General features: G+C 35.0%; 1 pseudogene across 1 annotated transcript in view; it reads left to right on the forward strand.

Moving 5' to 3' along the window:
• The first annotated feature begins 4484 nt into the window (after nucleotides 1–4484).
• LOC114295987 (telomerase reverse transcriptase-like) overlaps nucleotides 4485–24332 on the forward strand; it is a 72087-nt pseudogene continuing 52239 nt past the window's right edge. Inside the window, exons 1-4 of the transcript XR_014331196.1 lie at nucleotides 4485–4569; nucleotides 4845–4981; nucleotides 8412–8550; nucleotides 23380–24180. The product of XR_014331196.1 is annotated as a telomerase reverse transcriptase-like (transcript). The remainder of the gene's footprint in view (nucleotides 4570–4844; nucleotides 4982–8411; nucleotides 8551–23379; nucleotides 24181–24332) is intronic.

Below are 24332 nucleotides of genomic sequence, written 5' to 3' on the forward strand. Positions count from 1 at the left end.
GTTTATATATATTGTATATATAATTATATAATCAAAGTTTAATTGTAATTTTAGTCTCATACACAAGTATGAATTTATAAATTTTTTGACTCGTTAAGGCTTGTGAATAAACTTGAGTTCAAGTCAAGCCTAAGACAACTTGACTCGAGCTCAGTTTGTTAAATTTTTATTAAGCTCGAGCTCGAGCTCGAGCTCGAGTCGGGTTCGTTAAAATCTTAATAAACAAACCCAAACATACTAAAGCCCAGTTCATTTGCAACTCTAGATGCAACATAAGAATCAAATACAAAATAATTCAAAAGTAAGAGAGAGATGCATGATTTTTTGGAAGTATTACATTGATGTGCGATCAAACTGGCACACGATCGTCTTGAAATATACCCTATTAGATATCATACAAAATATAAACAGTCTTGCTAGGGACCCCAATGGGGGGTGACCCCCAGCACCTCCACCTCCACGTGGGGGGCTGTGACTTGCAGATAGAAAAAAATAAATAAAATAAAATAAATAAATTATCCAATCACAAAACAGTGGGGGTGCTGGGGGTCCAACTCATTTTCCAAATATAAAATGGAAAAACAAGATTCACAAACAAGTATAAGATGCGAACCTAAAGGCACATGTGTGCCAAATGTATTCACTATAAAAAAAATTAAAATTTTAAAGACTAAAATTTAGGGACAAAATTATTTTTTAGAGACCAAATATTTTTGTTACGAAAATTGTAGTTATTATATTTTTAGTAACGAAAATTGGACATTAATGATGAATTATTATCTTTCTGAGACCAAATTTTTGTCTCAAAAAATAAACCATTTTGAGTCCAAATTATTTTATCCCTAAAAGTTTATTTATTAGTGACATTTTCAAAATTTTGTCACTAAGTCTTATTTTTGACTTTTTAGAACGACCTTTTAACGACTATTCCCAATTAGTCTCTAAATGTCTTTTGCAACAAAATTTTCATTTTTAGAGATCAAAAAATTTGATCTCTAGAACTCTTATATGTTGTAGTGATTTATTATTATTATTTTTACCAAAAATAAACATAAGATGTTTAATAATTTTTAAATAAAAAAAATAAACTGTAAATGTTACCTAACCACACCTGACGTAAAAAAATAAACGGTAAACATAAGATACTCAAATTGTGTCGTGTAACAAGGAAGCTAGCTAGGCCCAGTAACGTACATAATGTAGGCTCTAAAACATGGGCCACTTGGCTCAGCCCAGTTTTAATAATCTAGCCCAATACTACTCAAATACAACCTAAACCAGACAAATATGAGGCCCAAGTTCGCAATGTTGTGCACTTCAAGAGTTTTAAAGACCAAATTTTTTGGTCCCCAAAAGTAAAAATTTTGTTATAAAAGATATTTAGGAACCAATTTCTATCGTCGTAAGCATAGTTCCTAAAAAGTTGTCCCGAAAAATCACGAACAAAGTTTTTAGCAACAAAATTTTGAAAATGTCACTAATAAATACACTTTTAGGGACAAATTAATTTGATTTAAAAAAATTTTATTTTTTAAGACAAAAAATGTGGTCCCAAAAAAGATAATAATTAATCACTAATGTCTAATTTTTATTGTCAAAAATATAATAACGATACTTTTTGTAACAAAAATATTTAGTCCTTAAAAAATAATTTTGCCCCCTAAATTTTAGTTTCTAAAACTTTAATTTTTTGTAGTAGTGGAGCCAATTTTTTTATTTTATTTTTTATTTTATTTTTTTTTAGGGTGAATAATGGATTCAAATTTTAACTTAGGAAGATGGAAAATTCTATCCCCTCTTTGATTTCAGGATAACAACATAGGATTGAATTATTAATCCTATTACATTTATATTTCTATGTTTGAATCACATAAATGGCATTTGGCTTGGTAATACGTAGGACTCTTAATGTTAATACTACACATAATTATCCCATGAGATTGCTAATCCCATCACTAATACTCCACTAATCCAACATGGCCTATGTGTGTATATACATACACCTTTGATTACAATTTTTATGTTTTTTGTTATGACATACTGTGTTTTTATTTATGATACATTGTGATATTGATTATGATATTATTTTAGTTATAATCAAGAGTTGTTTGGTTATATTTCATGTGATGTTTGGTTATAACACAATTAATGGAACTTTTTTTTTATTTAGATATGATTCCCATAGTATTGAGTAATATTATTTGTGATAATCAAACTCACAAATGACATAACTTACATATGGTACAACCATTTTGAGGGTTACCTGAATAAGAATTAGCGTACTTTTATGAAATGAAATACTTTTTATAATATGGAAATAAAATTTCTTATTGATACTCTTTTTTTAGGATTAAACGAAATAATAAATATTTTTTGGAAAATACATATTCATTTTCTTTTTATTTTCCTAATCCAAAAAATAAATAAATTATTTCACTTTATTTTCTTTTGATATATATTTTTCCTCTTATTTACATTTTCCTTTCAAGGTCTAAATATAGTATCACCTGCATAAAATAAAAAAATAAAATAAAAACAAACAAACAAACAAACTAGTGTAAGATAAAGATGGTTTGATCAATTAAAAAATAGAATAAAATATTAATTAGATCTAAACACTCTCTCCATCTTCTTTTCCATGTTTGAACTTACGAGAAAGATGGTTTGATCAATTAAAAAAATAGAATAAAATATTAATTTGATCTAAACACTCTCCCCTTCTTGTTTTCCATATTTGAGTGTACGCAACAACTCTAAATCTTATAAAAGAAAATTATGTAATTATATATTTTTTGAATTATAATTAAAAAATAAAAATAAAAAAAAGTCATAACAAATATAAATAGTCATAATCAAAATCTCAAAATAATATCATAACTTAAAAAGAAATTAGATTATAACTAAAGAAAAAAAAAAATGACGTAACTAAGGATATATATAGTGTATGGGGTGTGTATAATAGAATTCTCCGTGACACTAGACAAGAATTTAAGGTAAATTACACTGATTTCCCTTAAGGTTTGCAGTAAATACAATAGGTTTTACAGTTGGCTAGCTTGGAAAAACAGAATCAAGTCTGCAGAGTTTTTGCACAGAATAGGCATTTTAAGCAGCAGTGCATCCACACTCTGTCCATTCTGTAGCACTGAAGTTGAATCTGCTCTTCATGTCTTGCTGCACTGCACTTTCTCCTGGTTTATCTGGTCATCAGTGATACATGATTGGGGTTTTAATTGGTGTATTCAAGGATCAGTGGAAGGTCTTTTCAACTGGTGGTTGGGTGGAAAATTTAAAAGTCTTGAAAGGAAATCTGGAATGCGATACCATTAGTTGTTCAGTGGTCTCTCTGGAAACATAGGAATGAGTGTGTCTTCTCTATGTCACAACCCAATTCCACAGGTCTATGTGAACTCATCAAAATCAGAACTGCTGTCTAGCTCAAAGCATCTATAAAGGACTTTCCTTTCTCAGTTGATGACTATATGTTCAAGTGGAATCAAATCAGATGTTGAATCCAATGGTATAAAGCAGGAGTTAGGTGGCTGCTCAGTCTTGGTTTTGTGGCTGCTCAGTCTTGGTGACTAGTTAGAGGGTGTGAAATCTGGTAGCCTGGTAATCTGCTATCTGATGGTTATCTGATGGCCTGCTTTGCTCTGGTAATCTGGTAGCCTACTGCTTAGTCTTGGGAATAAGCTATTTCATCTTGGTGATTTGGTGACTAACAAAATTGTGTGAGGATTGAACAATTCTGATCTGTTAGTCTTGGTGATCTGTTATCTGCTAGTCTTGGTTGATCTGATCTGTTTTGATGTGGCTGCTATGCTGACTGGTAATGGTTGCAATGGTTGCTATGTTGAATTTGTTTGCCATTGGTTGCAATCTGCTGCTATGCTGACTACTAATGAATGGTTTGCTTTTGGTTTGCTCTGTTGTGGCTGTATTTTGGTTGTTTTTGCTTCTCGTTTTTTGTTTCTCTCTTTTTGTTGGTTTCTCACCAACTGAGTTTTAAGCTTGAGCTAGCTCTTAGCTCCTCTTTATTGATGTACTCTATCATACTTCGTATGTTTCCATCAATAAAGATTTATTTTGCCGATCAAAAACAAAATAACAAACCTATTTTGGACCATAGTGATAAGGCTACAATATTGTGTATTAGGCTTTAGTATCTCTAATCATGCCTGATGGAACTTGAGATGAGTAAATGGTTCTTATGCTTGAGGGCGATCAAAGAGACTTGGGGAGCACCGACCAAAAGACATATTGCTAATTGAGAACTTTGAGGTGAAATATTTTCCTATTGACAGGGGAGAGGACTTTGGCTGCTTTTTGCCTTTCCCCCAACATGCACACACAGAAAGACTTTTTCCTGTTTCTTTGCATGTATGGAGCCTTTCCCCTTATTTTCTGGATTCTAATAGTTTCTAGATTTGGTCTATCTGCAGATGCCATTGCAGTGCTCTTGTTGTTTGGTGCTGCAAACTCTCCAACATGTCACCAGAGAAGCTTGGATTGATAAGCAATTCATGTTCTATAAATTGGAATGTTCTTCATCAGTTTTTCCAAGAAAACGTATCCTCTTCGGTCACTTATAACATAGTTTCCACTTCATGCACATGTAGCTCTCTCTCTCTCTCTCTCTCATAAGCTGCTTATGTTTCTTGTTAACGTTATTTGATTTTGTAATTTTAATTAGATGATCAAACCCAACTAGCTAATTGCTTAAGAACTTCCGTTTGTTACTGTTTTGATGCCTTGACTTCAACTTTGTGATGTTATTGGATGTAATGGAACTTTGTTATTTTTCTTTTCTTGGAAAAGAATTAATGCAACTTAACTTACTTCAGATGTATTGAATTCTTTGAAGCCCAATTTCTGTTGTGCCAATGTTCTTCTTAAGGATATATTTGGCTTATCTGATGCCACTTCTGTCAAAGCCATGCTTCCATAGCACTAATTGCTGTCTCAGTAACAACAAATGCCTGTAAGTGGAGCAATAGCTTCAATATAAACTGGATTTTGCATTACCATACATTATTTTTTTCACGAATATGTGAGTTCTGGTGTGTACTTTGGTTTATTTGATCCTCGTCTAACTTTGGGGTGTACATAGGCATCATAGGCTCTGCATAAGAAAACTTATGCTGTATACACAGTTACGACCTACGGAGGAGAAGAATAAATGAGATGGTTCTAAATTCATGTAAACAATGCTGAGGTGAGGTCCTGTTGAAAGGTTCATATTGTACATCATTCTTTAAGATTGTTCAGTACGATATATATCATGGGGGCATTTTCACTTGCATAATTTTGTTCATCATTTCCTAGTGAGTGGCAGAAGTGCTAGCAGGAATGGCAACGGGGCGGGACGGGGCCGGGGACCACACTCCCCGTCCCCGATCCCCGATAGTGAGAAATTCCCCATCCCCGTCCCCGATCCCTGACGGAAACCCCGTATCTCCCCCCCCCCCCCCGCCCCCGCTCCCGATCGGGTATCCCCAACCCCGCTAATTCCCCGACCGAATAACAGTATTTTTTTATTTATTTTTTTCAAAAAACAATTTTAAACATCCTATTAAGAATCTGTCCAACAGCATTTGTCAAGCTAAAAAATTCAAATCAATGATCTGCCAATATATAAAAAATTAAATAATCTGCCAAAAATTAAAAATTCATAATCTGTCAAGCTAAAAAATTCAAATCAATAATCTGCCAATATATAAAAAATTAAATAATCTGCCAAAAATTTAAAATTCATAATCTGTCAAGCTAAAAAATCAATACATAATATGCCAACATATTCAAATAAGATAAGCTACCCAAAAAATTCAACATAATATATACAAATCAATAAATCTGTCCAGCAGCATCTTTCAAATATAGTATCTATCAAATATTCAATAAAATAGCATCATGTAGCAACAAAATTCAGCAACCCATACACAACTCAAACACAAAACATCCTGTAGCAACAAAATAGCACAAACAAAACATCTGTCCAGCAGCCCACACACACAAGAAAATTCAACAAGTAGCAAAGAGAATAATTAATCCCAAGCACAACCCGCAAGGGATAGGTTATCCAAAAATTGAAATTAAAAATAATAAAAAAATATCCATTACAACATAAAACCATCTTCAGAAATATCAATCAGTTGATAATCAGTACGAGTAACATGAGGAACCTGCAAAGAAGAGAAGTGACTTACAACCTCAACAACCTGTTTAGCAATCCACCAGGAGAGAATAAATTATAAGAAACTTTTCATCATATCAACAATCAATATATGCATATAAAATTAAAAGGAATGCAGTATGAATAGTGTAATATCTGAATGATGATACCAAGTGTTCGTCAAAAGTTTATCTACTTGAAGGCTACAGGCAAGATTTTCTCAAACCAATTTGTAATAATTAAAACTAATTACAATTATGTGAGAATCAAGCAAACTTCATTTTCTTGTCTAATGCTGTCTATAATTCTCAAAGCTTTTCTGAGGCTGTATTCACTTACATATTCCATTTAGATGTTGAAGATGGTTATACAGCCATAGACAAACATTCCCTGCATTTATTTATGAATTTACAATTGTTTGCTGTAAATAACACTCACATCAACTAAAAACGCCATATCTAAATTTCTCAATCAAATTCCCTAGATTTAGTTACAAATTTTATATATTACATAAAACCTTCTCTCATGATTTAAAAGAAATCAAAACGCTGAAATATAATTAAAGCACCAATCGGTTGCAACAAACACAAACACACACACACACACACACACACACACACACACAAGGCTACTTTGAGGTCATGTTTCTGAAGCTAACTGAAGAGAGATTATCAAGTTGTGTTGAAAATTAACTCAAGCAATTGAAAGAATTGCAATTAAAAGCAGCAATATGAAATATAAGAATGTGATAAAAATGCCATGATCACTTCATCTTTTTTTGACTAGCCACCACCTAAGCCTCAGTTTATTGGCTTTCTGAACAGTTACTTTAACATTTTCCTTTAATTTTTTTTTATCATTTTTAACCCAATTAAACCCAGAAGACTTCAACAGCCAAACATAGTAGTATCATTATTAAAGTAGTTAATCTCTGGAATGTAAATTTGACCATGTATTTTAAACGAAGTGTGTGTGCTATTTTGACAATCGAGAAGCGACTCAGGCAAAACATCAAACACCTTGTGGCCATGGCAGTAAAGCCAACATAGCATTACTTTTTTCTTCACCCCCATGGCCAGTCTGCTTCTCATTTATAATTAAGGATCAAGATGAGTTTCCACTTGTTCACCAACATTCGGCTCCTAGTGTAAAAACAGTAAGAACTGTAAAATAGATCTATAAACAGATCTACAGATAAACAGATCAAGATAAGTTTCCAATGATTGATTACAATTACGAATGGGATTATAAATGATAAGTTAAAACTAAAAACAGATCTACAGATAAAATAGATCTATAAACAGATATATAGATAAAATAGATAGATAGACTAAGCTTGACTAATCTATTTTATCTATATATTTGCTGTATTATAAACAGATCTATAGATAAAATAGATAGATCTATAAATTTTGAAGGAAAAAAAAAAACAGAGGTTGAATCTATATATAATATACACTCAGATATATATATATATATAAAATATACATATATGTAAACCCTAGAACGAAATCCCTAGAGAGAGAAAGAGAGATACCTACACACAGAGAGCGACGGTGAGGGAGGTCGGCGGTGAGGGAGAGAAAGCAGCTGCGGTGAGGGAGCGACGGAGGAACGGCAGAGGTGAGGCGGTAAGGGAGGATCGGTAGCGACAGAGGATTGCCGGTGAGGAGAGAGGCGCGGCGGTGAGAGAAAGAGAGAGGGGAAGACCAAACCAGTGGTGGCGAGCGAGCGAGAAAGAGAGGAGCGAGCAGAGCAGAGCACCGTGTGGGTGAGAGGTGTGTCTGAGTGTGTGTGTGTCTCAAACCCTAGACAAACACAAGGATATATATATATATATATGCAGGGACAAAACTGTAATTTCATCTCAGGGATTAAGCGGGGCGGGGCCGGGGCCGGGGCCGGTTCTGAAACACCTATCCCCGTCCCCGGCCCGGATATCATCGGGGATGAACTTTTGAATACCATCCCCGTACCCACGGGGGTATTTTTCGGTGAATAATCACTTAATTCGGAGTTGGGGGGTCGGGTCACCGTCGGGTCGGTTTTAGATTGCCATCCCTAAGTACTAGTAGAACTCAATTGTGGTTCTGAGATTCTGAATTGGGGAGGGACAGTCAAAATAGACACAGGTTGGACTGATGTGACAGAAATCTCAACACGCTGAGGCTGGTCTTTTTTAGCCAAACTATGCCACTGTTTTTGACTTTGTGTTCTAGTCAGTTCTTTTTGGCTCCAGATATCACTCACTCGTTAAATTGCTTAAAAATCTCATACGCAATGCTCAGCGTTGCCGACATTTGAGGTTATTGGACAAGCACTGTTCCATTTTATCCTCAGATCAAAATACTGAAGGAAGAGTGTGCTCCATCTTTGAGGTTAGTATTCCCCAGAAGACTGTTATGTTTGTTGTTGTAGCAGAGGCAATATAGTATTTTTATCATCTTTGAGGTTAGTATTTCCCAGAAGGCTGTTATGTTTGTTGTTGTAACGGAGGCAATATAGTATTTTTATACTCTTTGAGGAATGGTAGGTTCCATAAAATTGAGGACTGTAAAGTTATCATCTCTCTCTCTCTCTTCTTTTTTCTTTTGGTAGTTTCTTTATTTTTTCTGTCAGAATGTCTTGTTCCTCCGATGGTAATTTTTTTCTTCTATAGTAATGTTCAGGTTTTGTTCTGTAAGATAAATTGATAGAGAGAGAGAGCAAGTGCATAAATGAGATGTTATTGATATAGTGATAGATGTATTACAAAGGTTCAATTGAGCTCGTTTATATATAGGAGAGGAGCCAAAAGTGGCCGAAAGTGGCACTAATAAAGTAAAGTAAAAGTAAAGGAAATATACACTATTAACAGCTATACACTACTAACATCTTTACAAGCACTAATATACACTAACAGCCCCCCTCAAACTCAAGGAGGATAGGAACTAACCAACTTGAGTTTGAAGAGAGTAACAAAACATGAAAATAAAATAGGATAGGAGACACTGTATGGTCGTGTCGAACCGTTGGTGAAGACACTGTATGGTTGTGTCAGACCATTGTAGCAGATAATGTCTGGACAGTTTACGAGGTCATGCCGGACCGATGTAGAAGTTAACCGGAATCAATGTCGAGACAGTTTACGGGGTCATGTCAGACCGTTGTAGGAGCTAACCGGAATCAATATCGGGACAGTTTACGAGGTCATGCCGGACCGATGTAGAAGCTGATCGGAATCAATGTCGGGACAGTTTACGGGGTCATGCCGGACCGATGTCGGGACAGTTTATGGGGTCATGCCGGACCGATTTAGAAGCTGACCGGAATCAATGTCAGGGCAATTTACGGGGTCATGCCGGACCGATGTAGAAGCTGACCGGAATCAATGTCGGGACAGTTTACGGGGTCATGCCGGACCGTTGTAGATGATTGTGGTGGTGCACCAAGGGGGCGACTTAGGGAGTGCGCCATGAGGTGGCTTGAGTGGTTCCCATGGTGTATAACTATGCTTACCAGCTTGAGTGGTTCGCATGGTGGGTAACCATGCTCACCATGATATATGTATAACCCCCCCTCAAACTCAAATAGGTGTGAAGATAGAAACCTATTTGAGGTTGAAACAAAGGGATTGATAAAGTGGAGCAAAACGACTCAACACAGAGTGGAGATGTGAAAAAAAAAAAAAAATGACGTAAAGGTTTTTTTTTTTTAAATATATATATATATGAAAAACGAAAATGATAAATACGGGGATAAGAAGAAGAAAAAGAAAAATAACTTGTCAAAAGGCTGAGGGACATGCCATGTGGGTGTCATGATAAGAAAAGACAAAAAAAAAAAAAAAAAAAATTCAAACAGGAGTGGAGACAGGTTGCTTTTACTGAACGACAGAATGTAGTGGATGTCAATATTAAAATAAAAAGAAAGGAAAAGAGAGGGTTTAAAGTGAGAGAGAGAAAATCTGTTTGTTTTTCCATCTGTGTATATTCAGCCCAGATAATGTTCTCCTCTGTCCACGCACACCGAGAGAGAGAGAGAAAGAGCTTGGTGAGTGTATTGCAAAGAGAGAGACCCAGCATAGAGAGAGATAGAGATACCGCTAGAGGGCCAGAGCTGAGGCCGTGCGTCTGTGTGTCTGTCTTCAGTGTATCTGTGCGTCGTGGGTGCATGTGTATTGTGTATGCATGTGCCTCTGTCTGCTGGGTGTGTGTTGTGGATGAGTGTGAATGGTGTGTGTGTGTTGTGTTTTAGTGTGAGAGAGAGCTGTGTGTTGTCTGTGTGTGTGCATGGTCTGTGTGTCTGAGTGTGAGAGAGAGCTACCTAGGAATGTCTAGAGAGAGAAGAGAGAGATGGGTTTGGTGTGTGCCGTGTGTGTGTGTCTCCTATGTGTATGTGTGCATGGTGTGATGTGTGTGTGTATGCCGTGTATTGTGTGTGCTGGGTGGCTCTCTGTGTGGTGTGCCTATTGCTCAAAAACAAAACTCCACTCAAGAGAGAGAGAGAGTTTCAGAGGTGAAGAACAGCAGAACCAAGAGGAGAATCTATTGCTAGAGATTATGGAGTTCAATGGGATCTCTGGGTGTTGGAGCTCCGGCGAGGGTTCCGGAATGTGTTTTCCGTCGGACTGTCGCCGCCGGAATCCATTGTATGAGAGAGAATAACAGTTTAGGGAGAGAGAGTGAGAGAGAGATGATATCGGTTTGGGGGCCTGAGAAGAACATGAAGCAGCCAAGGTGAGTGAGGCTATCGGTGATGATGGCCCGGTTGTGGAGTTGCAGCGGTGGTGGCTTGACAGTGGGGTAGTTGGTGGTGCTGCTGGTGGTGAAGTGTTGTTGAAGAATCTGCCATTGAAGAAGAAATTAGGGAAATTTGGGTTTGTCCGGCGGGCGGCCAAGGCGAGATTGCCGCCCGCCGGTGGAACGAAAATACTAGATTCTTAACCTAGCTCTGATACCATGTAAGATAAATTGATAGAGAGAGAGAGCAAGTGCATAAATGAGATGTTATTGATATATTGATAGATGTATTACAAAGGTTCAATTGAGCTCGTTTATATATAGGAGAGGAGCCAAAAGTGGGAGCCTAAAGTGGCCGAAAGTGGCACTAATAAAGTAAAGTAAAAGTAAAGGAAATATACACTATTAGCAGCTATACACTACTAACATCATTACAAGCACTAATATACACTAACATGTTCAAATAGTTCTCAGCTAGGCACGTTTGAACTACTCTATCACTACTACAAAAACAGATAAAGATCACACTTTTTTGTGTGATATATGTTATTTAATCACACCTTTTAAGTTTTATTAAAGTGTGATCTTTGGAGTGTGATTAAAAACATTTAGATCACACCTTTTAAGTGTGATTAAAAATATTTATATCACACCTTTTAAGTGTGATATTTGGAAGTGTGATTAAAAATGACCATTTTTAATCATACTTTTTAAATGTGATTAATAACATTTATATCACACTTTTTAAGTGTGATCTTTGAAAGTGTGATTAAAAAGAGTCATTTTTAATCACACTTTTTAAGTGTGATTAATAACATTTAGATCACACATTTTAAGTGTGATTAATAACTAATAAAATCTATAATAAAAAAAGGGTTCGACATATTTGAAAAATAATCAATATTATTTTTGTATGCACATTTAAAGAATGTAATACACACTATATACTATATTTTGAATCATAACCACATATTGAATAGAATAACGTCATATATTTCATAAATGAAAATTAAATATTCAAAAGTATATACAAAGGAATTAAATAAAAAAAAATTAACTGTGCTTACATATATTAAAAAATAAAAAAACTTAAAAAACTAAGTTCTTTAATTCTTGGACCATATTTTGCATCTCTCCAAAAAATTTCTGACCTGAAAAACAAAAACACAAATTAATCTAGAAACTGCTGATGCATATGAATAAACTAAAAAGTTAATTCAGCAAACCAAAATAGGAACATTAATCATTTCTGCTTGATCTTAATCCTTTTGAAAGTAACTTTCCTGTTAACAATTAGATGCCATAGCAACTCAGTGTAAAAGACATTGTAATTAGGTCACTAATGAGCACAGTATTTAAAAATGATAAATCTCAATACAGCTTGTGTACGATCTTTTTGTGAAAGTATATTATTATTACTGTTGAACCATAATTCTAGGTACCCATAAATAAATAAATAAAAACTCAAGAATTTACTCCATTTTTTTTTTTTTTTGGGAGGGGAAAGAGTACATACATTGCAGTTACTATCACCAGCAACAGCAGGTTTTGGAGAAGCAGAGGCTGAATTTATGAAAACAATTCATCGGAGCTTCTAAATACACTCGCTTATTTTCTCTCTACACTCACTATATGCATTGTATATCTTGTATGTTACGAAAAAAAATTTGTGAATATAGGTGTAGAGATGAACATGGCAGGTGTGTGGTGGGTTTAGAAACTCCCAATTGCATCATTAAAACGAGGATTATGTGTATATATATGTTGTTTTACAGCATTATCCAAATGAAATTGTTTCTTTTGAAGTTGCAACATTTTTTCCATTTTGTTTTCCATAGCATTTAAAACAAGTACTCTGTTTTATGTAAAAAATCATTTACAGCATTGTATGAGAATATCACCAATTATATTTATTTTCGAAAATGGATCCATTCTGTTTTGCAATCATCCAAGTCTGATTGGAGCTTTCTTTGCAATGACACTATACTAATGATGCATTTGGTTCTCTAGATGCCATGGAAATAGAAAAATCCATGGTATTTAATAATGCAATAAGAAGCTGAAATATAAAGCTGGCCTGTGTGACCCACTGTTCTCTCTGAGTCGTATATCTCAAAGTCATTTTCTTCCTGCTCAGACAAACACCCAAACCCTTCATTTAGTCTTAAAAGAGTACTAAAAAAAAAGTTAAATGAAAAAAGGGCAAAATTTACTTTACCCCATATGGTTTACTCCATGTGTTGTTTACGCTCAGATGTTTCAAATAGGTATATAATTTACTTCATGTGTTCTCTCATTGTCTAGATGATTTGCTGATGATTTGTACAACCTGTGGCCCTAGATATGGCATAGTGGGTAAAGAAAACTCTTGAGAAGTTGGAATGAAGATAGGTTTGATTTATTGTTATAATTTTTATTTTTGTTGTCATATATAATCATGAATTTGCTAATAATAATGTGAAATTGAAGCTTTGGACTTGAAATGCAATATACCTCAGCTATGTCTTGTAAGATTTGAACGATTATCAAATTTGAGAAAATTATGCTTTTGATTTCAAAGCTATCTATTGCATATTGATAAGCCATGTTTCATTTCAAATGAATTATGCTATCCATTGATTATCTATTTAAGCATCTTATGCTTTTGACTACATTGTATCCATGGTAAAATGCTAGCTCTGGTGTTCATATTATTCACTAAGTTGGATAGCTCATCACATTATTTCCACCACGTTTATGGAGATGAAGCTTAAATTGAGGATCTAGTCTTTGTATATGAAGATGGTGATTGGAGTTTGTGCATGCTATGAAATGAAGAAACCTTAAGTTTTGTATATTGAGACCTTATGTACTAATTTGTGAAAATATGAGATGTGTGTATTATGTGGCCTTGTGTTTGGCCAAGGATGATGATGACATGTAATATCAATTATCTGCATCATGGAATGCGCATTTGGGACTTAGGAACTTGCCCTAAGGAATAGAAATGAATGAAATGTATTACCAAATGTACATGTGTACTTTATGCTTCTATCATATTATATTGTAATTGTTCAAAATAAAATAGGTGTACTACCCTTCAGTTTGGTTAGGCCTTTGGTAGCTATGCTACTGGCTGGTTATGCATTCTGATTTTGTGTATGATGTGGGTCAAGATTATGACACTAATTTCTCAAAATAACAGTGATTTTCATTCAACAATTACCAGTTTCTTCTAATACTAAATCAACTATGTGATTTTCATTCAATAATCACTCTGTTTGCATTCCTTGTCTAGCATTAATACCAATGAATCCTCATTTTTTATATATTCAACCTGAATAACTATAGTTTTCCACTCTCGCAACTTAGCAAGTTCATAAATACTCTTATCCCATTCTTAGTAATTAACTTACCATAAATGGGAAAATGAACAAATTTCATATATTCAGCAATTATTACAAATCAAAAGGATTCTAGTCAGATTTGGGAAACGAAAATGCAGAAACAGATTAGTACCTGGGAACTTTGTACTTCAGTTTTAAACTTGGAGAGGTTTGACTCATGAAGCATGTCAGTCTACAACAACAAAAGCACAAACATTATAGCTATATATATTCTCATACCAATCCTTGATCAGGCCAAAAATAATGCAGACCTAGTATTCAAACCCTTACTTTCTGCATTTCTGCTTTTGAAACAAAAGAATGAGCCACATTTTCCAAGCTATCATTTAAAACTTCAGTAATAGCAGCAGTTATTGCCTCTGCCTGCTTTGAAGGCACACCTTGTGCTTCTAACCTCCTCACCTGCCATAGCAACAACAACCCTAAGCAAAATGTCATTCCAATCCAACAACTAAATCATATCTAAATCACTTCTTAACAACTACATTATGTTATCTAATTAAAAATCAAAAATCCAAAGCCATATTTTAATCCAAAAAATACAAAAAATTAGAAATAATGTTTCGAATTAGAGAAGAAAAAGAGGAAATTGCGGGACTAGATGGCAGAAGATCGTTATGCGAACAAAGAGAGAGGGGAGAGGACGATGAGAGGCGGCGAAAAATGTGGGTTCAATGGGTTGGTTAATGGCTATATGACTTATGCGGAAATAAATGAATACCCTCCATTTCATTCATTGATATAGAGGGGGGAGGGTGGAATCCGAACATACCTAGATCAACGCAAAGAGAACAGAATAAGAAAACCCTTCCCTTTCGAATCGTTGATCGCTGCCGGCGCCGAACCAGTCTTGTTGCCGAAGAGATAGCACCGTTCTAGGTCGAAGTCTCACCGCTGCCCAATTAGTCTCCCTTTCTAACCCTTTATCTTCTCCCTCTCTTATTTGCTGAATAGCAGCAAAACCCTTTCTTTTTCTTTTTTTTTCTTTTTTTTCTTTTTATATTTTTGGTGATCGGCGCTACGACATTTTATTTTGGTGCCTATTTTTTTTTTGGATTATATACATACGTGCGACTGTTTCAATTAAATTTATAAAAAATTATTTTTAATCATTCGAAAGATAAAAATTATATAAGAATGATAATTATTTTTTATTTTTTAATCAAATTAATTTTTAATTTTTAATTTTTTTTAATCAAAAGAAGTTATAGAGATAATGGAGAATATGAAGGACAAAGTGGATGAGTGGGAGGACAAAGTGGATGAGTGGAAGGACACATGGCAAAACAAGAATGAAGATGGAAGAAATGGGTAGTTACTAAGTAGTTATTGCTGTATTTTTTCTTCTATAAATAGCCATTAATGGTTACATTGTAAAAGATCCAGAACTTAAATCAAAGACACTTGATTTCAATATTTCTTGTCATTTTCCTTATCTTAGGAGTAGTTTAACATAGATTTATATTTCGAAGCATTTATTTTCAGCATTTCCATTTCGAAGCATTTTATGCACTTTGTTTTCGAAGTATAGGAGTAGAGGTAAGTAATTATTACTTCGATTGTTCACTCAATCATCTTTCTCCGCCCTTTTTTCTTCTTTTACTTTTTCTTTTCTCTACACTTGGCAAATTTGAAGTCCTTTTCGTTGAGGCAAAAGAACCGTCAACACAATCGCTTGATAATTGGCTTGAATTTAATCTGTAAGGATTTTTCAATCCTTGCTGGCACGCTCGCATTTATGATATTTTCCTTCGTAGGAAAAATAAGCCAACATTTTTTGGCACGCCCAGTGGGACAGCTAAGTGTAAGAAATGACAAACGATTTGGATTTCGCCATTCGAACTTGTCAATATGAAATATATTGGCATGAAAGAGAAATTTTGAATCTTCAAGAAGAGATCCATTTTCTTGATGAAATAAACTTTCATCCCTTACAATATTATTTGGTTGAAGAAAAAAGACACCATTTAATTGGAGAAATTCATCAACTTGATATGGAAATTCGCCAATGGAATGATGAGTTATCAACTCTCACTACCAAGTCTTTAACTGAGGCTTTAATGGTCGGAATTGTTGAATTTTTTCTGAATTTTTCCATGGTTAAAAATAGCAAAAGCAAAGAATTGATTTCATCAATGGCTCGGTGGGTTCAAGAGTTTGTTTTAAAAGAGCCAAATTATGAAATTAACACAACGAAAGAGCATGTTCTTGAGCTAAATTTGGCTAAGAATGATGTTCCATGTATGACTCGAGGGGTCCAAAAACCAAATTTTAGAGAGTCAAGTCATGAAAATAATATATCTATGGGTGATTTTCATAAGCCATTAATGGCTAACATGGAAAAACAACCCACTTTGCCAAATAATTATGAAAACCTATTCGGCAAAAGTCATGTTTTTAAAACAAACATGGTCAAGAATAATGAACAAGCCACTGTTCATGAATTCAAAATTTTTGATATTTTTCAAAATGTCAAAAAGTATAAATTTTCATGGTCACACTATACCATGACTTTTGGGGTTCAAAATCCTTTTTGGATTTGTGGTTCACATCAAAATATAATTATGATGATGTGGCTAATAAAATTAACAAATTGTTCTTATGAGTTCGAAGCACTAAGAACAAGGGATGACCATTTAAAATGCATGAACTTGGCTAGAAAAAGCCTATGCATTTAAATAAATGGTTGAGAATTGTAACAACCCTCATACTGTTTACTGATTAATGACTGATTGATCACCGGTTACTGTTAAACGGAACTGATAATGACTGATAACTGACCGATAATTGAACTGATTAAAAGTACTGAACTGACTGACTGAAACTGGAACTGAATTGACTGAGTATATGTTAGTTAATTGCATTCTATCTGTTTGATTGTCTGATTATCTGTTCATGTTTATATGTTTAAACTGCTAATTGAAGGCCTTATCGGCGGCCGAATTAGACACCGATTGATGTTCCGTGACCCTCATAATTTATGCGATTTTATAGTATAATTATCTGAAAATTGATTAGGTATGATTAAATTAGATTAAATTAAGCTAATTAAAGAGTTGGACTTAATTACCATTTTGCCACTTAAGTGGCCCACTACTTGGATCATCTTTGATTCTCATTATGCTCACACATACACATTTCATCAGCTCATTTTGAGCACACCACCGACTAGAGAGAGGGAGGTAGGGAGTTAGAGTGAATTCACCTTGAATTCCTTGGAAACTTGAAGAATTGCTTGGTAATTGAAGTGTATTTGCATATTTGAGCTCCCTCACTCCTAATTCTACAAGACTAAGGTAGGACATCCATCTTCTTGTTGCTGTTCTTGAGTTCATTCTTGCATGATTCATGTTAATTTGAAGAGCTAAGTCATGATTTGGTTCATTAATGATGGATTGAAGATCATTTCTTGCATGCATGTTGGTATTGTTGCATTTTGAGGTTGATTACATGGACATTAGTGCATGCATGCTCATATTGTTGTTATAGACCATGTTTCCAACTGGTTTGAAAAGAAATGAGCTCATTTGATCAAGCTTTGGAGCTTTAATTTGATTTAAAACTCATACATGACATGTTTGAATGTTGTTCTTGAAAATGGGTTTGAATGTGGTTTTAATTGACTCACCTTTGGGGCTTGAATTCATAAATTGAGCTTTGAAACTTGTTATACATTGAATTTAATGATGTTTTCCAGAATTTGGGCCCAAGAGGTCGAGTTTGGAGTGGTTGAATGCTTGGTTTGAGCTTGGGAGGCAGATCTGGAAATTCCAGATTTGGCTTCCTCGCTCGAGCGAAGGATTCCCCGCTCGAGCGAGCACCTTTGTCCAGGGCTCCGCTCGAGCGACCATCGAGCGACGATCGCGCGTAAAATTTCAGCATCCAGTACTTTTACTGTTTTGCAGACCGCTCGAGCGAAGGATTCCTCGCTCGAGCGAAGCCTTTGATTTTGGACTTACGCTCGAGCGTAGAAAGTCTCGCTCGAGCGAGGCTCCTATTTTCAGCAAACTTTGCGAAATATTTTCTAAGTGTATTTTTGCATCCTCATCCCATCCTAGGCATTCTTAGGTCTAGTTTAAGGCATCTTGATGAGGATATCATTGTAGAACACACCAAGGCAAATTAGGGATTAAGTTATGAGATTTCCCAACTGTGTAGCTTAGTGTGTTCAACCTGTGAACTGTGTAGGGTTGGCAACTGGGGAGACACGCTCTAGCATACTGTAGCCCAGAACTCTGTGAGTAACAATTGTGTAAAGATATGTTCAACTGATTATCTTTTGAATACTGAACTGAACTGTTTACTGAACTGGTATTATTTACTGAATGAATGTATGTCCTTTATTTCTGAACTGTACTGTGGCATCCTTAGTACCTACGGTTTACTGTTACTGTTACTGTTACAGAGATCTCTGTCGGTTCCCTCGTGGAACCACTACTGTTTACTGACTGATGGCCATCATTACTGTTCGGTCTTTCAAGACCTACTGTTACTGTTATGCTAATGGATGTACCACATATGACTGTTTACTGTACTGAACGACTGAAATACTGATTGAATTGAACTGTCTTCATTACTGTAAGGACATTCATTCTAAACCCCTTTACGCTTTATGTTATTCACTGGGCTTTAGCTCACTGCTCATATATATATGTAGGTGTACAGGCACCAGATCGGAGCTAGGAGCGTCAGGGTAACTCCAGTTTTGTCAAGCCAGCCTTTGTGCCTCACTGCGAGGTTCCGAGTTGCCATGCTATGGCTTGGGGGTGTTTTGGTTGTTTTCCCCCGCCTGTCTTCTGTACTGTCTAACTGTTCTGTATAGACTGACTGTTCACTGTACTGTTATACAGGGATTAGGTCTCTGTACTGTGTGACTGTAAATTTTGTATAGACCGTACTGTTTTGTACAGACGGAATGTTTTCTGTACTGTTATGTAGGGTTGAGTCCCTAGTTTGAATGGATGTGAATATTGTTCATACTGTTCTGTACCGTTTATGTATGATTGCATGGAAAATCTTTTGCATACAGACTGTCACAGCTCATTGGACATTGTTTAATTACTGTATTGGCTTCCGCCAGGCCCTGTACTCTGTTTTACTGTATTTCTGTTAAGCAGGCCTTCGGTAATCTCGGATTACTGGCCGGTTACGGTGCTAAACCCATAGGGCCGGGTTTGGGTCGTGACAAGAATGGCTTATCTTTTCAAATTGATGGCCAGTTGTTTGTATGTACACAATCAAAGCATCGAAGATACATTCGAAGCATCAAGAGTTGTTTCGAAGGTTGATTACTTCACATTCGAAGCTGTATAAGGCTTTGAAGATACATTCGAAACATCAAGAGTTGTTTCGAAGGTTGATTACTTCACCTTCGAAACTGTATAAAACTTTGAAAACTTTCGAAATGTGTACATCTCTTCAAATATATGTAAAATGACAATTAATTAGTTGTCGAATAATGCCTGTTTTTGGCATCATAAGTTGGCTCGAAGAACAACAGTTTTGGTGTCTTCGAAGAATTAATAATTGGTTCGAAACACAAAATTAATATTTTCATTAATTATGTGTGAACCAGAACATATAAGTTTTGAATAAACCACAATGGTTGGCCAAAAACAGCTTCGAAAGCCGTTTTGCCATAAGTTGCTTCGAAAGCCGTTTTGCCATAATTTTGTAAGCTTCGAAGCACTCTATCTTGCATCAACAACAGCTTCGAAGAAATAATAATGGTGGTTGTGAACCTTCGAAGCTTTGTCGAGTATTTTTGAGGATGTAATTCGTCTTTTGTCGGTTCCATCGACCTTCGAAGAATGATTTTGGTCCTTTATATCACTTTCGAAGCTTGTTACTAGTAATAATTCTAGTCATCTAGTCATAATTTCATACTCATTCGAAGCACTTTATTGGTGTTGTTACATCATTCGAAGCACTTTGCTGCTTAGGTTAGTCATGTGCTTGGTTCGGCCCTTCAAAAATTCAAATAAACATCATTTTTAAGGGCCGCGGGGGGTAATGTTAGCACCATAAATCTGTAATTTTTATTATTATTTATTATTTATATAATTGCAGGACACGTGGCATCCTCTTATTCATTTGGAAGTTGGAAGTTAAAAGAAGTTATAGAGATAATGGAGAATATGAAGGACAAAGTGGATGAGTGGGAGGACAAAGTGGATGAGTGGAAGGACACATGGCAAAACAAGAATGAAGATGGAAGAAATGGGTAGTTACTAAGTAGTTATTGCTGTATTTTTTCTTCTATAAATAGCCATTAATGGTTACATTGTAAAAGATCCAGAACTTAAATCAAAGACACTTGATTTTAATATTTCTTGTCATTTTCCTTATCTTAGGAGTAGTTTAACATAGATTTATATTTCGAAGCATTTATTTTCAGCATTTTCATTTCGAAGCATTTTATGCACTTTCTTTTCGAAGCATAGGAGTAGAGGTAAGTAATTATTACTTCGATTGTTCACTCAATCATCTTTCTCCGCCCTTTTTTCTTCTTTTACTTTTTCTTTTCTCTACACTTGGCAAATTTGAAGTCCTTTTCGTTGAGGCAAAAGAACCGTCAACACAATCACTTGATAATTGGCTTGAATTTAATCTGTAAGGATTTTTCAATCCTTGCTGGCACGCTCGCATTTATGATATTTTCCTTCGTAGGAAAAATAAGCCAACATTTTTTGGCACGCCCAGTGGGACAGCTAAGTGTAAGAAATGACAAACGATTTGGATTTCGCCATTCGAACTTGTCAATATGAAATATATTGGCGTGAAAGAGAAATTTTGAATCTTCAAGAAGAGATCCATTTTCTTGATGAAATAAACTTTCATCCCTTACAATATTATTTGGTGGAAGAAAAAAGACACCATTTAATTGGAGAAATTCATCAACTTGATATGGAAATTCGCCAATGGAATGATGAGTTATCAACTCTCACTACCAAGTCTTTAACTGAGGCTTTAATGGTCGGAATTGTTGAATTTTTTCTGAATTTTTCCATGGTTAAAAATAGCAAAAGCAAAGAATTGATTTCATCAATGGCTCGGGGGGTTCAAGAGTTTGTTTTAAAAGAGCCAAATTATGAAATTAACACAACGAAAGAGCATGTTCTTGAGCTAAATTTGGCTAAGAATGATGTTCCATGTATGACTCGAGGGGTCCAAAAACTAAATTTTAGAGAGTCAAGTCATGAAAATAATATATCTATGGGTGATTTTCATAAGCCATTAATGGCTAACATGGAAAAACAACCCACTTTGCCAAATAATTATGAAAACCTATTCGGCAAAAGTCATGTTTTTAAAACAAACATGGTCAAGAATAATGAACAAGCCACTGTTCATGAATTCAAAATTTTTGATATTTTTCAAAATGTCAAAAAGTATAAATTTTCATGGTCACACTATACCATGACTTTTGGGGTTCAAAATCCTTTTTGGATTTGTGGTTCACATCAAAATATAATTATGATGATGTGGCTAATAAAATTAACAAATTGTTCTTATGAGTTCGAAGCACTAAGAACAAGGGATGATCATTTAAAATGCATGAACTTGGCTAGAAAAAGCCTATGCATTTAAATAAATGGTTGAGAATGGCTTATCTTTTCAAATTGATGGCCAGTTGTTTGTATGTACACAATCAAAGCATCGAAGATACATTCGAAGCATCAAGAGTTGTTTCGAAGGTTGATTACTTCACATTCGAAGCTGTATAAGGCTTTGAAGATACATTCGAAACATCAAGAGTTGTTTCGAAGGTTGATTACTTCACCTTCGAAACTGTATAAAACTTTGAAAACTTTCGAAATGTGTACATCTCTTCAAATATATGTAAAATGACAATTAATTAGTTGTCGAATAATGCCTGTTTTTGGCATCATAAGTTGGCTCAAAGAACAACAGTTTTGGTGTCTTCGAAGAATTAATAATTGGTTCGAAACACAAAATTAATATTTTCATTAATTATGTGTGAACCAGAACATATAAGTTTTGAATAAACCACAATGGTTGGCCAAAAACAGCTTCGAAAGCCGTTTTGCCATAAGTTGCTTCAAAAGCCGTTTTGCCATAATTTTGTAAGCTTCGAAGCACTCTATCTTGCATCAACAACAGCTTCGAAGAAATAATAATGGTGGTTGTGAACCTTCGAAGCTTTGTCGAGTATTTTTGAGGATGTAATTCGTCTTTTGTCGGTTCCATCGACCTTCGAAGAATGATTTTGGTCCTTTATATCACTTTCGAAGCTTGTTACTAGTAATAATTCTAGTCATCTAGTCATAATTTCATACTCATTCGAAGCACTTTATTGGTGTTGTTACATCATTCGAAGCACTTTGCTGCTTAGGTTAGTCATGTGCTTGGTTCGGCCCTTCAAAAATTCAAATAAACATCATTTTTAAGGGCCGCGGGGGGTAATGTTAGCACCATAAATCTGTAATTTTTATTATTATTTATTATTTATATAATTGCAGGACACGTGGCATCCTCTTATTCATTTGGAAGTTGGAAGTTAAAAGAAGTTATAGAGATAATGGAGAATATGAAGGACAAAGTGGATGAGTGGGAGGACAAAGTGGATGAGTGGAAGGACACATGGCAAAACAAGAATGAAGATGGAAGAAATGGGTAGTTACTAAGTAGTTATTGCTGTATTTTTTCTTCTATAAATAGCCATTAATGGTTACATTGTAAAAGATCCAGAACTTAAATCAAAGACACTTGATTTCAATATTTCTTGTCATTTTCCTTATCTTAGGAGTAGTTTAACATAGATTTATATTTCGAAGCATTTATTTTCAGCATTTTCATTTCGAAGCATTTTATGCACTTTCTTTTCGAAGCATATGAGTAGAGGTAAGTAATTATTACTTCGATTGTTCACTCAATCATCTTTCTCCGCCCTTTTTTCTTCTTTTACTTTTTCTTTTCTCTACACTTGGCAAATTTGAAGTCCTTTTCGTTGAGGCAAAAGAACCGTCAACACAATCGCTTGATAATTGGCTTGAATTTAATCTGTAAGGATTTTTCAATCCTTGCTGGCACGCTCGCATTTATAATATTTTCCTTCGTAGGAAAAATAAGCCAACAGAAACATAAAATTGTAGAGAAATGGATCTTTTGGTTGTTTTCATGCCTAGTAGTGCCCTTGGTGCAAGCAAACTTCTATGTCACGGAAAGTGAGAATGGGAAACAAGATTTATTTTATTATCGAAAATCAATATGGAAGAAGGTTATGAACTTGAATGATCAGAACTATCGTCCATTAAATGATGCATCAGTTAGAAACATTATAGGAAAAAGGTCATTTGGTCTTTCAAGGGTTAGACTTTGTCCAAAAGGAAATGGAGTTAGGGTTCTAGCAAATCTTAAAGCATCATCAAGGATGCCAGTAAAAGAACACTCTTTGAAAGTTCTATCCTGTGGGCTGCTGGGTAAGTTATCTTTGCATCCAAGACATGTTAAATACGACACTTTCAAGTCTGTGAACAATGTACTTCGTGATTTGCATGCTTTCCTAAAAGGTTTACAGATGTAAACCCCAGAGAAGCTAGGCTCATCAGTATTCGATTACAATGATGTTTACAGAAAGTTATGCCCTTTCTTATCAGTTTTGAAGCATGGGTCAACTATTGTACCTGCTGTATTCATTATTGTCTGTGATGTGTCTAAAGCATTTGATTCTGTTAATCAGGATAAGTTGCTCAGTGTAATGAAGGATGTTATAGAGAATGATGAATGTCTTTTAAAGCTGTCTCATCAAGTTGTCTGCACGAAGAAATCTCTATGGGTTCGTCAGAACATAATCCTAGCAGACCAAGATATCAGCATTGACTCTACTAAATTTACTTCTGCTTCTTACCATTCACTGCATGGCATTCTTGTCAATCAGGTATTTTGATTGAATTGCTTTTGGATATCACCCATTCTGTTTTGTACTTTGTTTTTGTTTCTATTAGATTTTCATAATTTATAACCGCTTTTTGTGAAGTTGATGTTGTACTGCTCTTTGATATATATTATATATATACACTATTGCAATTT

The sequence above is a fragment of the Camellia sinensis genome, chromosome 5 (genome assembly GCF_055761805.1).
Source record: "Camellia sinensis isolate YWXY chromosome 5, ASM5576180v1, whole genome shotgun sequence".
Lineage (NCBI taxonomy): Eukaryota > Viridiplantae > Streptophyta > Magnoliopsida > Ericales > Theaceae > Camellia > Camellia sinensis.